Source organism: Brienomyrus brachyistius, unplaced genomic scaffold (genome assembly GCF_023856365.1).
Source record: "Brienomyrus brachyistius isolate T26 unplaced genomic scaffold, BBRACH_0.4 scaffold37, whole genome shotgun sequence".
NCBI lineage: Eukaryota > Metazoa > Chordata > Actinopteri > Osteoglossiformes > Mormyridae > Brienomyrus > Brienomyrus brachyistius.
Genome location: NW_026042312.1, coordinates 954,751 through 970,183, shown reverse-complemented (window position 1 = coordinate 970,183; position 15,433 = coordinate 954,751). Strand labels below are relative to the sequence as shown.

The following is a 15,433-nucleotide window of genomic DNA, read 5'->3' as shown; positions in this document are numbered from 1 at the left end:
TGTATAACAGAGTGAGGTGACCAGGATGATTGTTTTCGTTGAATCCCATTGGCTAATGGAAGTGGAGCTCACAGCACCTTGACCAATCACGAATGCTTGTGAGAACTTGCCCTTTCTCTCACACACAATATATACACATAGATATATTACTGTGTCTCTTAAACAACAATAAAAAAATCACATTATAAAAATTTCTAGCCAAGACTTTTGAGCTCTGAAGCTTACACAATTCTTTGAATGTCTCATTCACCTTTGTGTAGCCAGCCCCTATATCTATGAGGTTTGATTACTAAAGTGTTACAACTTTGAAGTGACTTTGGAGTCACCAGACCTTTGCATACTGTCAATGGTCCATCAGTCTGGAATGTCTGTCACTGCTCCTCACACCAATCAGTTTGGAAAGGCAGTGTGAATTTTACAGTTTTTTTCAATTGCTAAGACAGATACTGCAATACTGAAGTTGCTTTCTCAAAACTCTTCACCACAACATTAGCTCATGTGAGCTAAACTGTTAAGCATTTTGCTTTGCTTTCATACAAAATGCAATCAATAACTAAATTCTTCAAAATTTATTCTTCAATTAATTTATCAGAGGCCATTTTGCACATAAGTACATACTGAGTCTAAAACTGCTAGTAAAACAGTCAAAACAGAAATACATCATTTTACTAAATTACTATCAATGCCAAGATATTTCTCCAGAGCAATGCCAAGGATGGATCATGTATGTGAAGAGACAGAGTAGAATCTATGGTACTGTCTTAGCAATTGAAAAAAAACTGTAAGAAAACACACAATACTAGCCTTTTCACAGTTTATAACATGCAACAGATTAAACGTTGAAGTATAAAATGTGCAATCACATTATATTACAGGAATAATACAATACAATAAATGAATATTAGAACAACAAAATAGTTAGCTATTAGTTGCTGAGCTATTACAGTTCTCCTCGAATGAGCTTGATGGGCTGAATGGCCTCCTCTCGTTTATAAATTTCTTATGTTCTTATATAAATTGTCACTCCTGATCAGGATGCCAAGCTTCAAAACAGTTGTGGGTTATGCTGAAAAGCCAGGTCTGTGCCTGGAACCCAACTAGTTTAAATGAACTAGAAATTCTGCAAAGAAGAGTGGTCAAATATTCAGCCAGAATTATGCCAGAGGCTTGCTAATGGCTACCAAAAGATTCTGGTTGATACCTGTTGTATGTAAACTTGTGACCACAACTAAAATGTGTTTTTGGAAAGAAAGCGCCATCTCATGGTAACACCCTGCAAGTGAATAAATGGCCGGGTTTAGATGATAATTTAGGCTCACCCCCAGAAGGAGGGGGGTCAGTCCCTTTGGCTGGCTTTTGGCAGGCAACCGGCAGGCAGCCGGCTGGGAGGGGAAAATTCAAGCGGCTGCATCTGTAAGTAAACCGAAATCTCCATGCAATGAATTAGCATCCTGTGAGTATCGAGTGCTGCACGTCATACATTAGCAATGGGCATCAGATCACTGTATTCAACAGGATGAGGGGTTATTCAGGAAGGACGAGTGTATTATTATAAAACAGACTGATAAATCAGCTTGTTTAAGCAGTTATTACTGTATGTCTTGTTCAATAATCCAACATACTTTCTCAGCTGGCAGCTTTCAAAGAGGATTGACCTCATTGTTCCTGCAAAACTCAACATTTATGAAGGCCTCTATACCTTAACAAGCTTACGATTAAATGCAGTACGGCCCTTGATGTCCTGTCTGGATGTCTGGAGGTGATTTTCTGTACTGAGTTAGATGAAATGCATGAATCCATTTCCAAAAGCTGTTTATCTGGGTCCCCGCGATGGGGCCCCTTGGATATGGTGCCAGTATCTCACAGGCCTTGGACACCGAATCACTCAGGCATTTCTGAGTCGCATCTTTATTTAGCCTGATCTTTATTTTTTGTCTGGCAAATTTAACACAAACCAGTGTGTGGCCTGAATGACACACTAATGAAAGGTATTTCAGTGGCAGGAATATTTACATATATTTCAGAGGTTCACAGGGCTGTCAGCTTTGGTCTCCTGGCTGCTGTGACATTTTCAATTCGAGACAAATCTGCACACACATTTACATGTATGTAACAGTTTTATTACCTTGTAAATAGTCTGTAGGGTTTGCAAGCTACCAAAATGCCTTTGATGTAACTAATTATAAGTTTATAATAGAATAATATAGATTTGCTTATCCCAGGAACAACGGGTGCAGGCGGGAACCAACCCTGGGCGGGAACCAACCCTGGGGGGAACCAACCCTGGGCAGGAACCAACCCTGGGGGGAAACAACCCTGGGCGGGAACCAACACACCGCAGGGTGCACACACTCACACAGCCACACTCACACAAGTAGAGGGCTAATTTAGAGACGCCGATCAGCCAACCTTACATGCCTTTGGACTGTGGGAGGAGACCGGAGCAGCACTGAAACACCTCGCTCCAAACAGGCTTCAGTGCAGGTAATATATTAAAGCAGTGTTATGGTGGGGCGTCTGTGATGGGGGGGTGAGAGGTGGTGTTCAGGCTTAATCCAAAGTAAATTAGTGGGTCTCATTAGGAACAGTGACGACTTGCTCTATAGAGAGAAGGTGAAGAGACTGGTGGGATGGTGCAGTGACAACAGCCTGATCCTGAATGTGGAGAAGACCAAGGAGATGATCATGGACTTCAGGAGGAAACAGCCCAGTCATTCAGCACTCGTCACTGACAACAGTGCTGTGGAGGTGGTCAGCAGCGTCAGATTCCTGGGGGTGCAGATAACTGACAGTCTGGACTGGTCACCAAACAACATCACCGGTTAAACGGGCTCAGCAGCGTTTGCACTTCCTGCGCCGGATGAAGAGAGCTTTCCTCTCCCATCCTCAGCACCTTCTACCGAGGCACCATAGAGAGCGTGCTGACCAGCTGTATCTCCATCTGGTTTGGCAGCTCGAAAGCCTCAGACAGGAAATGGCTGCAGAGAGTGGTGAGGACTGCAGAGAGGATCATCGGTACTTCTCTTCCATCCATCCAGGACGTTGCACACAAACACTGTCTCAGCAGAGCCCATGACATCATCAGAGACTCCGCCCACCCCCACCACGGACTGTTCGCCCTGCTGCCCTCTGGGAAGAGGCTTTGCAGCATCAGGACCAGGACAGTCAGATTCTGTAATAGTTTCATTCCTCAAGCCATTAGACTCCTGAACTCTCAATACCTCATGGCAGCCCCCCCCCCCCCCCCCCCACACTCCGCCTCTCTCCATCCATCCACACGTCACTTTCAAGAGCTGCTTTTTGTAAATTGTCTACTGCAAAATGTTTGAAACGGCGATGTACACTGGTGTTTGCTGCTATAATGCTGTTAATATATTTTTATTCATATTCTATGTTAATTCCACTATATATTCTTGTTTAATTCACTCTGCTGGGCCGATGATGAGTCAATGCAACATAATTATGCTCTGATGTGCACTAACCGGTGTATGTTCTGAATGACAATGAAGTAGCCATTCTATTCTATTCTATTCTATTCTATGTCTGGATACGTATGGGCTGGAATACAGAGAGAAGCTGGTGGCCAAAGCAGTGAAGGCCATGAGTGGCAGATGCTCTGGGTCCAAACAGGAGTTAGAGAGTGTGGTAGAAAAATTTTAAATATAACACTTAGAATAAAAGTCTGGACCTCTCAGTTTGGTGAGTAAAGGAAATCTCTTTTATTCCAGCAATCCAGCAAAGCGCTCCTGTCACGCTCTGGCACTTGGTACCAAGTCACCCGGAGCTCACAGAGCAACCAGCTGATAAACCATAACTCCCAATTCCCAATAAGGGTGTCTAAATCCTGATTGGTCACAAAACACCAACAAACTGAGCTCAAACATATAACAAACACAATTCTCCTACTCTATTGGTTCACTTTGGCAATCCACCCATTTTGCTCAGTTTACCAGAACATGTCTCGACTGCTAAGCTCCTACTTGAGATATGAATATAGATATTGATCATATGACATTGAATCACTGTAAATACTTGGTTGTCCTTTTATTAATGATTAACGTATTGACATATTGTCATTGAATCACTGCAAATACATGGTTTACATATGATTTGTATGATTAACATAATTACTTATACATTTGCACTACCGCATAGCTTGCTATATATTGTTTGCCACAACTATTCTATAAAGCTATAACTTGCTGTGCACCAGTTGGGGCAGCTTCGAATCTCTTCCTGCAGGTGGTTTCTCCCCCCCCCTTTTGTTCTGCCGTCTGCCTCTCCAAGGTCCGAGCTTTCCTCGAGGTCTGCGGAACTTACAGCAGGCAGCTATCGCGAAGCGAGGTCACACAGTACTTAAAACAATCAATTCTTGCCTAAGGCCTAAGACATAACAGACCCAGTATGCCTCCCTCCCGGGCTACCAATGTCCAATTTTACTTCCACATTTGTCTCAAGGTTAGAAAAAATAAAAATTTGACAGTGCGTGAAAACAATGAAACGATGACAGATACCTGTCCCATCTTACATACTGTAAAACAATGATATAGATGTAATAAATTATTATAGAGCCCAGCCTCTCAGTGACGAGATAACCATCAATTCATAGCAGTACTACACTCTGGATGCTTGCCAGTGCGGCGTGATTCAGTTCCTCGTCATCAGAAGACACATCACACAGTGCAACCACTACTGAAAGGTAGTCATCATAGTTTGCTGGTTGATGAATCGTTGTGGTAGTTGAGGTAGAGGGTAGTACAGAACATGTACTAGGATAAAAAGTGCTTTGGAAGGGTGAGTTTGAGTTATTTTGACACATTAAGATGTAGGTAGAAGGCTGATTTCTGAACGGGCTGCTTTCCAGTGAGTATACTGGTAGTTGACTAAAAGAACCACTTGTGGTGCTGTGGTTGGGGGAGAAACTGCTTTGAGAGGTCAGTGTAGGAGTTCGAGTGTATAATGCTCCACACCTGCAGTGGGTAGCACTGTTGCTTCAGACCTCTGGGACCCGGGTTCGAATCTCCGCCTGGGTCACATGTGTGTGGAGTTTGCATGTTCTCCACATGTCGTCGTGGGGTTTCCTCCGGGTACTCCGGTTTCCCCCCACAGTCGAAAAACTTGCAAAACTTTAGCAAAAAGTTGCTAAATTGCCCTTAGATGTGCATGTGTCAGTGAATGGTGTGTGAGTGTGCCCTGCGATGGGCTGGCCCCCCATCCTGGGTTGTTCCCTGCCTCATGCCCATTGCTTCTGGGATACGCTCCGGACCCCCCCCCCCGCGACCCAGTAGGATAAGCAGTTTGGAAAATGGATGGATGGATGGATGTGCACCAAAGCACACACAGTTTTTTATGATGACTTAAACACATTTTTGTTACTACTGGCTATTTTGCAAAAACTCTGCACTCAAATAAAAAAACCACCAAATCAGCAAAACATTGTAGGTCTCTTGCAAAAGCTAATAAATCTTGCTTAACTCTTCAAACCTTTGTAAAAATGGTATTTTTGTACCAATCAGTTAACACAAACCATCGTATTACAGTTTTTCTCGATTGCTAAGACACATTCCTGGAAAGCTGCTCTCCTTTTCTCTAAACTGTGAACACAAAACCCAATTTTCAAGCTACATTCACAAAACCTCTGACTCTTCTTGCAAAAACAAACTTTCACCCCAAAACAGTTCAATCTGTGCTCAAAACTGAACTATGCGGTAGAAATAAATGTTTATTTAGGTTAAATGCATGTAGCAAAACAGAAATCCTGTGCATTTACATGTAGCACTTGTACATAACAATAAAGCACAAAAATATACAATTGAAGTACAAAGAAAAGAAGTGCATTACTCCGCCACAGCATCATTTCTCCGTACTGGGTCAGGCCACAGGACTTCATCTACATCACAGGCCACATTTTCTCTGGCCAGGCAACGGGGGAAAAACCCCTGGCATGCCGTATCCAGGCTTGACATGCCTCCACACCCATGTCACCACAGGCCAGTTCAATGGCTTGGAGATTTACCCTGGTGTAAGGTTGGCGTTCATATACCTTCCACCGCCATGAGGAGAAGAATTCTTCAATGGGGTTCAGGAAAGGGGAGTACGGTGGAAGGCAAAGATTGATAAAACCTTGGTTCATATTGAACCACTCTCTAACCTGGAGGCCTCTGTGAAAACTCACATTGTCCCAAACAACATAGATGGGCTGCTCATCCTGCTGCCCTAACAGAGCATCTCGCATGTGATTGAGGAAAATGAGGAGCTGGTGAGTGTTGTAGGGCCCTAGGGTCGCCTGATGGTGGACAACACCATGATTACTGATGGCAGCACACAATGTGACATTGCCACCACGCTGCCCAGAGACACCAACAATGGCCCATTCGCCAATCACATTACGGCCTCCCCTTCTCTTTTTGGTGAGATTAAATCCAGCTTCATCCATGTAGATGTATTCATGGAGTTTTTCCATAGCATCCAGTTCAAAAACTCTGTAGAAATAGATATATATTTTTGTGAGTGATGTAGGCCAACTACAGTAAACACTACATACAGTAACCAACATTTATGTGTCTGGATATATACCAACCAGTACATACTGGGATCTTTGCTCTTTGACTCTATCAGAGTTGCATTCAAAGGGCACTCTGTTGCGCTTGAGGACACGGTCAACAATAGAGAGGCTGACACTGTTGATACCCTCAAAATGCACATGGTCCTGAATGATCCTCTGCTGAATTTCACGCAGTTTAATGGTGTTGTTCTCACGGACCATGTCGACAATTAGGGTCTCTTGGTGTGGGGAGAACATAGATGTCAAACCACCCCTATGTGGCAGTCGTTCAATTCTACAAAAAGAGAACATGCACTTACAAAAATACATACATGGAATAGGCCTACAAACAGTCAGACTAACTCTCCATTACAATACTATAGTACACTGGCACAGTGATGTACCGAAACATGTTTACTGTGGGACAGTATATAGTACAGTCATTGTAGATATGTAATTGTTGTCAACATTTACATACTATAATGTCAAAAAAAGTACCTACCTGCTCTCTTCTCTAAATCTTCGGATTATGGTGGACACAGTGAATCTATTGATGTTTGGTTGTACCCTTAGTCCGGCCTCCTTCATTGTCATACCATGGACAAGAACATGGTCAATCACAGTAGCTCTGATTTCATCAGATATTACTCTTCTTTGTCCTCGCTGACCACCTCGACCACCTTGACCTGCTCGACCTCCTCTCACACAAACTCCTCTCCTTAGATTTCTATTCATTGTAGTGCCTCACAAACCAGTGCTCTGGCTTATATGTACCCTCACATCATTAGCCACAAGTGTGATATATTTTGAGTTGTTGTGTTCAACCGGTGACACCTGAGCTTTAATTGTGTTTGACTTTTGCCACCTGTGTTCACCATTATGCAATACAGGTGCATCACAATGACAATGTGTTGACAAGATGTGTCTAAACATGTGACGAGTGCTTATGATTTTGCCAAAAGAGTGACTGAATCAATAAGTGGGTTCAGACAATAGGGTTTAGTGTTTTAGCACCTACGGTCAATTTACTAACTCCAATTAGCCTCAGCATGCTTTTGGACTGTGAGGGGAAACCAGAGTACGACGACATGGGGAGAACATGTAAACTCCACACACGTAACCCAGGCAGAGACTCGAACCCGGGTCCCAGAAGCGTGAGGCCATAGTGCTAACCACTGCACCACCATGCCACCCCCTAAATAATCCTTTAATTAATAAAAATTAATGAGTGAAATAAAGAATTTTAAGGGTTTACGGACCCTTATAATAATATTAAACACCATTTATTAGAATTGAGGGCAAATATAAGTAATTTTAAATAGTAAAGGAACCTTACGATACTCTTAAACTGCCCCTTAATTAATCAGAATTAAAGGGCAATGTTATGTAATTACAGACCGTCAAACAATCTTAAACTGCCCCTTAATTCATAAAAAAATTAAGGGGTGAATTAAGGATTTTTTGAGTGTAAATTTAAGAGGTAATTTTGAAAAATTAAATTGGGAAATTGAGTAGTTTTACCCCTTAATTGGCCTTAATCATTGCACCTTTTCCCTTAATTTCACATATAGCAATAATTAAGGTCAAAGTTAAGGTAATTTTAAGGAGTAAAAATTAAGGGGCTTGATTTCGTAGTGTAAGGTGCGTGATACAGTAAAACACTTTACTAACTGGTAATGAACGTTAGCATTACGTTAAATGACAACTTTACCAGTTACTTACCAGATACCAGATCTCCTATATGTTGGCCGAATGACAGCAGGCAGAAGGCGGCGCGTTTTTCAGAAATACACCAGAGTTAAACTTACGCTGCGTTATTTACCGGCACTTCTAACACCAACATTTGCAGCCATTAACTCAAAGGTGGCAGTAACACTGAAATTACTTTCTCTGCGTCAAAATAAGGTAACACTGTGATTTTGATACTTTATCATTTCCTTTAACTTAACCGTACCTTCCTCCCATTCCTCCTTCTCTGCATATTGATATTTAGGAGAGTGTCAGATATAAATTAACGATGCAAAATTATCAAAGCAAGACAGACACAACACTGAAGAGATGACAAAGACACAGTTTGAATATTAAGTTTTATTATAAAGCTCTTATCTTAACCTATCATTATAATTTAACTTAACTTATCTCATCTATCTTATATCTACATTAACACTTAAACCGTATCTCTAATATCCCTCCGTCCCCGGCCATAACCCACAAGTCCGTCAGGAACAATGTCTCTGTCAGTCCTCCGTCTCCCACCATAACCCATAAGTCCGTGAATCCGCTGCAGGAGTTGCTGCTCCGCCGAATGCTGACGCTGCCCATGGCCTCTCTCTGTTCGCAGGGCGCAGGAGCCGTTGCTGTCTGTCCGATGGAGGAACTTTAGCTGGGGCTTCTTCCTCGTTGTTCCTGCTTCCTCCAGGGGGGGTGGCCTGTCCCTCGCGCTCCATGGACGACTCCTCTGGCCACGGAAACTTTCTTCGGTTCCAGTCTGGGACAGCCGGTTGTTAAAACAAGGAAAGATGATTGATTTAAGACATTTTATGCTCTAATGAAAGTGCTCTAATAAGGTCTCTTAAGCCAGTGCTTTACCTTCGGTATGTAAGACACCCTCCATGTCGATCCGGGCTTGTCTGTGTCATCCTTCTTAATCACCTTCACCATGTCCACCCTCTCGCCGATGTTCTTCTTCAGCACCTCATTTCTTGGGGAAAAAGATCCCTCTTCCTTATATGTTATTTTCACTTTTATTTTTATTTCAATTTTAATCTTAACTACTTTAATTTCTTTGTTTTCCATTTTTAAAATCTTAAGAGAGCTCAAAATACGACCAGTCGCGAAAGATGTTTGATAAGGTAAGTACATGTGATTCAAAAGTAACCAAGCTGTTGTCACGGACGCCCATTCGTACCATAACAGACAATGCGATCCTATGCAGCTCGTCGGCGACTGTCGGCCGCGTTCGGCTCCGACTGACCGGTCGTGGGTTCAATTCGGCCGTAAGCAGGTTGCCAACTCTGACGCATGTGGCGCGAGACTCGGGCTTTCAGACTAAACACTCACGGCAAGAAATCTTATGGAGAATCTCTATTAATCCATTTAAAACCTAAAACTGGTTACATCAAAAGCGTTTGGGCAGTTTGCAAACCCTAAAACCTATTTACAAGGTAATAAAACGGTTATATAAATGTGAATACGTGTGTAGACTTGTCTCGAAGTGAAAATCTCACGCCAACCAGCTGACCAAAGTTGGCAACCCTGCGTAAGTCGACCCCCTTATTTTATATGCAAAAATTATCATATGCAGGGGGCACATAACTGATATGAAAGTACTCATTCACTGTCTAAAGCGATACGCGCGGTAATATTTTGTAGCAGCGCAAATGCTTGTTTATTTTATGTACATTGGCAATGTTATGACAAGAAATCATTATATATAAAGATATATATATAAAGAGGTACAAATTAGCCACATAAATGTTAAGATGCACGGTAATTTCTAGCCATAGCGTGAATGCACATAAAAATAAATACGCATTTGCGCTGCTACAACAAGGAATTGCCGCGCGTGTATGGGGAATGCGTACTTGCGCACCATGCAGTTATGTGATCCTGATCATACGTGTAACCATATTTGCTGTGTACATTATATATTTTTGGATTATTTTAGTTAAAGTATATGCCACTGATTTATGTTGTATATTATTATTATGCTTTGCAGTAATTTTATTAAGGTTAATATATATTTATTTTACATTACAATGTTATTGTCTTGACAGTTATGTTGAATGATCAGATTTAATTATTTTTATTTTATTTATTATCTGTTACAGTACTCTATTATTTCAGTTATATTTACATGTGTTTACATTAAGGTTCAGTATGTTTCCTTGGTTAACTGTATTATTAGTTCCTATCTGCCCTGGTACACAGGGGGACAGTTTAATGCGAAGCGCGGGAAGGGAGTTTGGAGCGCGGCTGGAGCAAGTTGTAAGGTACTGTGTCGCCGAGTGGTGATTATTAAAAACGATTGCAAAAGGAACTGTAGCCCGCTTATTACCCACAGCCCAAGAGGGAGACTGGCACGCGCTACCCATTTATCAAGAAACCAGGGTTACAGGCTGGTGGCAGCGGTGTTTCTTTATTTTCGGAATAATTCGCCAAGGCATTCAACTCGGTTCTTCTGCGCGGAAAATGGCCGCAGTGTACATGTGCATTCTGTGAGTTGTTTGTGTATTAACACGGGCTCTTGCACAGTTAAACGGGCACTGCCTGAAGTACAAAAGTGGAACGCTTGTTATTATTTTTTTCCCGCTAATCTTGTGAGTTGGATAGTACACAAGTATGTCGTTGGTTAACGATCTCAAGGATAACATAAACAGAAACTCAGACTAACAAAAGGTGCAAATACATACTCAGTTGATTACATTGTGTTGATTACATTATAATGTTTATATTGTAATGATTACATCATGGATATTTAGCATACTTAATAATATCATAAAACTTATATTCTACGTTATATAGTGCTAAATAATATTCCATAAGAGCAGCTTCACTCCTGAGTGTCCTGGGTGATTGTAGCTCAGATCCAGCTCTCTCAGGTGTGAGGGGTTTGACCTTAGAGCTGAAACCAGGGAAGAACAGCCTTCTTCTGTGACTCTACAGCCTGCAGAGAGACAGACAAAAACACTGATAAATAAGATCACATCACCAATACAAGTATTACTTATAAGTAAATGTAACTACTTTCCTATTGACAATGTGTTTCCTTTCAATAAATACAGTTTACTGTGTGGAAGGAAAACCCAGTAATACTGACCTCAGTATCCCCTGTTTACAGTCTGGAATACTCAGTAATACTGACCTCAGTATCCCCTGTTTACAGTGTGGAATACCCAGTAATACTGACCTCAGTATCCCCTGTTTACAGTGTGGAATACCCAGTAATACTGACCTCAGTTTCTCCAGTTTACAGTGTGGAATACCCAGTAATACTGACCTCAGTATCCCCTGTTTACAGTGTGGAATACCCAGTAATACTGACCTCAGTATCCCCTGTTTACAGTGTGGAATACCCAGTAATACTGACCTCAGTTTCTCCAGTTTACAGTGTGGAATACTCAGTCCAGCAGAGAGCAGCTTCACTCCTGAATCCTGTACGTCATTGTCACTCAGGTCCAGCTCTCTCAGATGTGAGTGGTTTGATCTGAGAGCTGAAGCCAGTGCCTCACAGCATTCCTCTGTGAGTTCACACCGGTTCACCTTTAGGAAAATGAAAGACTTTTAAGATTCAAGATTATTTATTTGTCACATGCATAGTTATACAGGTACAACATGCAGTGAAATGTATCCTGAACTGCTCTTTTGACTGTGCAACATTAGAATAATTTAATAATTAAAAACCACTTTTTGCATTGGTGCACTGTATATTATATCACAGTGAGCCATTACATTCATCACAGAAGAGATTCTTTTAAACAATGAATTTATTGTACAGCTTTTAAGAAGCACATTAACACTCATCTCACTTTTGACTGGAACATTGTATTTTGTTAAACTCAGCTTGTTAAATTTAAACTTGTTAAATTTAAAATTGCAACACATCCATCACTTTTCTTTGTCTATTAGCTGCTAACCAACACAGTGCTAACCATGACAGTTTGGTGTAAGATCAGCGGGTAATGCTTGAGGGAGGTTATCCATGACAGTATGGTATTGGGTCAGTGGGTAACATTTGAGTGAGGTTATTCATGACAGTATGGTATTGGATCAGTGGGTAACATTTGAGTGAGGTTATCCATGTCAGTATGGTAGTAGATCAGTGGGTAATACTTGAGGGAGGTTATCCTTGATAGTGTGGTATTGGATCAGTGGGTAACATTTGAGTGAGGTTATCCATGACAGTATGGTATTGGATCAGTGGGTAACATTTGAGTGAGGTTATCCATGTCAGTATGGTAGTAGATCAGTGGGTAATACTTGAGGGAGGTTATCCTTGATAGTGTGGTATTGGATCAGTGGGTAACATTTGAGTGAGGTTGTCCATGACAGTATGGTATTGGATCAGTGGGTAACATTTGAGTGAGGTTGTCCTTGTCAGTATGGTATTAGATCAGTAGGTAACGCTTGAGGGAGGTTATCCTTGTCAGTATGGTATTAGATCAGTAGGTAACGCTTGAGGGAGGTCAGCCAGGACAGTATGTTGGTAGATCGGGGGTGACGTTTGGGCCCTTCCATGTATTGACACTATTGTGCTGGAAGGGGTCGTGTTCCTCTGTGAGTTTAGCAGCTATGTTGTCGGGGAGCTGCCCCTGTTTGGGTCTCCCAAGGCAAATTGTTCCTGGGTGAGCAGCCAGACAAAGTGTGAGTCACTAACACTAAGGATCATGTGACCCTGCCCAGGTTGGGGAGACCTGGACCCTTCCCTGGAGCAGGTGAGCGCCTAATTTACATGGGCCCCCCCTCCTGTGTATCCACCATCTGCAGGGCGAGCCGTGGGGGTTGGGTGCAATGTGGATCAGGTGGCAGTGTATGCAGGGGCCTAGGCGGACCCATCATCGGCTACCAGTTCTGGTTCTAAGAACATGGAAAGTAACCTCTCTGGTGGGAAAGGAACCTGAGCTGATTGGGGAGGTAGAGAGATACAGACTAAATATATGCACAGGTTGGGCTTGAGAGGGGCTGGACTCCCCTCTATTTCACTCTTGACTTGCCCCTGGTGAGAGGCGCTGGACTCCCCTCTATTCCACTCTTGACTTGCCCCTGGTGAGAGGGGCTGGACTCCCCTCTATTCCACTCTTGACTTGCCCCTGGTGAGAGGGGCTGGACTCCCCTCTATTCCACTCTTGACTTGCCCTTGGTGAGAGGTGCTGGGCAGGTGTGGGTCTACTTATGTGCTGATTTCACACGGCCGCCATTTTGAATGGAAAGCGAGGCAGAGGAGGGAGTCACCCCAAGTGGAAGCCTGGAAGTACAGTCACATAACAACGGCTTGGACCGTAAACTTTGAGCTGGTGCCACATTTTACCATAAACGATGCTGAAAAATGGGCTGAGGAGGGATGTTGAATATCAAGAGCAGTTCTGTTAAAAGGATACAGCAACTGAATAGAGGGGAACATTACTGATATTAAAGGTAAGTTAAGGATTTTGACAGGCGTAGCCTAAGTGTCAATGTACTAGCTAATCAGCAAACATCAAAATATTCTTTGCAGCGTGAATGACTAACGTTAGTTATTAACAAGCTTGATTTATTTTCTGAGTTTACAATTTTCTGAGACAACAAGCACTATTATCCTGAGAGAGGCTGAAAACGCTGGATACATATTACTAAACATATATGGTACATTACAGAGTTAATCAATGGGGTATGAATATATTTTAGGTCCAAGCAGAGTCAGGTACTTCACCTCCAATGGATCTTGGGTTTTCACATAGAAAATAAAAATCTTCAGCCCCACTGTGAGGAATTATAGCAGGAGGCAGCTTGGTTATATGAAACATCCTCACTACTGTAAATCCATGATTCTGCAAAAGTGTGTTTTCTAAATTTGAACTTAGCTTCTAAGTGTCCCGGTTACAAGGAAATCAAGAGAAAGACAAACCTTGATCACATTCTTGTTTTTAATAAGATGTACATCCTGGTTCACAAGAATATGCCACAGTAGCATCAACGAATTTTGTGGAATTCATCCCACCTCAGCCTCGTTTTCATTTTGAAAATGGTGACCTCTGCGAAATAAGCTAATAGCCCCCCCAATTCAGTGCCAGAACGTTGGAGTTCACCCCAGTGAGTGAGAGGGTTACCTCCCTTCCACTTCGAGTTGGGGGAGGGGGTCTGACTGTTTATGCGTATGCACCGAACACCAGCTCAGAGTACCTGGACTGCTTGTAGACCTGGGAGGGGGGGCTGGGAGGTGCCCCCCGTGGGGACTGCATTGTCCTGCTGGGAGACATTAACGCTGATGTGCGTAGCGACAGTGAAACCTGGAAGGGTGTGATTGGGAGGAACGGCCTGGCCGATCTGAATCCCTGTGCTGCCCACAGTGTGTCCATAACGAACAGCATGGTGGAACATAAGTGCTCCTGTCACCGGAGGACCCTGGGCCGCAGGGCGATGGCCGATGGCCGTCTGATGGGACTGGCAGTTTGTCACTTCTAATATCTCTCCTTAAACGTTTCATGTTCTTTTAATTTTTTATTGTCATATTTAGTCCTACGATTTTACTTTGTGCATTAAGCATTTTATTTCTTATCTTTTCTGGAAAGCACTTTGAATGACCTTCTTGTATGAAAGATGTGCTATACAAATAAACTTGACTTAAACCGACATAAAATATTCATTCTCTACTCACTTCAGCTTCTCCAGTTTACAGCTGGGATTCTCCAGTACAGCAGAGAGCAGCTTCACTCCTGAGTCTCCTGGGTGATTGTAGCTCAGATCCAGCTTTCTGAGGTTTGACTTCAGAGCTGAAGTCAGAGAAGAACAGCCTCTCTGTCACTCTACAGCCTGACAGCCCATTGAAAGGAAACCACAAAATTTCAGACAAAGTACAGGCAGCAGCGACCTGTCAAAACACCAGTGCTGAAGTTGCCAGTGACTGGCCTGGACCCACCAGAGCAAACAGCCCTTCAGCACCCCCCCCCCCTACCCCCCCCCCCCCTACCCCCCCCCCCCCTTCCCCCATCCCAGGTCTCCCTGTTGCTGATAAAAAGCTGCCATTCGGGGGTAATATTCTGCACTTGGGTTTGCCTGAGTGCCTCTGTTCCTACAGCTGCCACACACTGTTCACTGAAGCTCACCTTTTAGCGTCACTGACTGTAATAACAGAAATAAATGATCAGCTTCTAAATTATACCATCCAGTGAGAGCGACCCACTGCATCAAACA

The 15,433-nt window shown here is 42.8% G+C and overlaps 2 protein-coding genes across 3 annotated transcripts in view; one reads left to right on the top strand and one right to left on the bottom strand.

Moving 5' to 3' along the window:
• Positions 1-15,433, top strand: part of LOC125722235 (NACHT, LRR and PYD domains-containing protein 12-like) — a 142,790-nt gene that overhangs the window by 58,099 nt on the left and 69,258 nt on the right. The gene's annotated exons all lie outside the window — the stretch shown is intronic.
• The window catches only part of LOC125722251 (uncharacterized), a 181,044-nt gene that overhangs the window by 109,435 nt on the left and 56,176 nt on the right, over positions 1-15,433 (bottom strand). The gene's annotated exons all lie outside the window — the stretch shown is intronic.